At 38.2% G+C, this 1,216-nt stretch overlaps 1 pseudogene; it reads left to right on the top strand.

Annotated features, from left to right (window-relative positions):
* Window positions 1-771: 771 nt before the first annotated feature.
* LOC127487448 (U2 spliceosomal RNA) lies at window positions 772-882 on the top strand (annotated as a pseudogene).
* Window positions 883-1,216: the final 334 nt, after the last annotated feature.

Genomic DNA, 1,216 nt, shown 5'->3' with positions numbered 1-1,216 from the left:
TTCATCAGCAATAAGCTAGAATGGGAAGCAGAGCCAGTACTTGAACTCAGGCACTCTGATGTGAGATGTGGGCATCTTAACCAGTATCTTAACCTCTGCATCAAACACCTGTCCCTCCACTGCCTTTTGGGTTGGAGAGATTGGGTTATATCTGCAAATAGGCGTTGAGATTATTACTGGCCTAATCCGTGCCCCTTGTCTGGTTTTCTCATCCCCAGATTATCTTTACATTACATATTTCACCAACTCTACGGTATTTGAGAGCAGCCAATGGAACTCTGGGAGGTAAAAACCCGTGGCCTTGTCTTTACAGAGCTTATCCTATATAAGTATTTTGAACTCCGTTCACAAACCGCAGCTCTTAATACACGCAGTTATGATAAATCAACTGAAGAAACGGGCATATGAAGTAGTTTCAAAGGGGAATTTGCTATACCTCTCATCTGTGTGGCCCATCAGTGAACCCAAAACAAACAAAAAGTAGAAGGCTCAGCATGCTTTTCTCAGAATTCACAACAGCACTGGAAATGCTCTTTCCTGGCCTTGTGTCACCAAAACTGCCCCTTAGGATGTGTGCCCTTCCTTGCAAGGAAGCACGGGGAACATTTTTCTCTTTAACGTTCACAGTTTGGGCTGTTTTAAATGTATAATTCAAATAAAATAAATCACTCCTATCCAAAATCAAATGAATCTATAAAACAAGATATACAATATCTCCACACTACATATTTTTCCAAACTAAAAAGGTGATTTTAAATATTTACAGTTTAGATCGCTTCTTGGCCTTTTGGCTAAGATCAAGTGTAGTATCTGTCCTTATCAGTTTAATATTTACAGTTTAGAAACAAATTTTCATAATTTGACTCAATTTAATTATCCAATCAGGTAAATAGCAATACTGTTTTCAAACATATACAGTCATGCATCGTTTAATGATGGGGTCATGTTCTGAGAAATACAATGTTAGACAAATTCATTGTCGTGTGAATATAAAACATAGATGGGGCAGCCAATTGCACACTAGAGCTCTATAGTACATACTGTCATAGAGGCAGTCTGTGGTTGACTAAAAGGCATTATGCAGCATGCGGCTGTATTTATAACACACTTGCATATTTTTACATATGCACAACACAGAGACATTAACACACACACACACACACACACACACAATTGACCTATGGAAACTGAAAGCTATAAATAGACCAAAATGTCT

This window comes from Oryctolagus cuniculus, chromosome 15 (genome assembly GCF_964237555.1).
Source record: "Oryctolagus cuniculus chromosome 15, mOryCun1.1, whole genome shotgun sequence".
In the NCBI taxonomy this organism is placed as follows: Eukaryota; Metazoa; Chordata; class Mammalia; order Lagomorpha; family Leporidae; genus Oryctolagus; species Oryctolagus cuniculus.
Note: the sequence above shows the minus strand (reverse complement) of the source record. Positions and strands in the feature narration are given on the sequence as shown.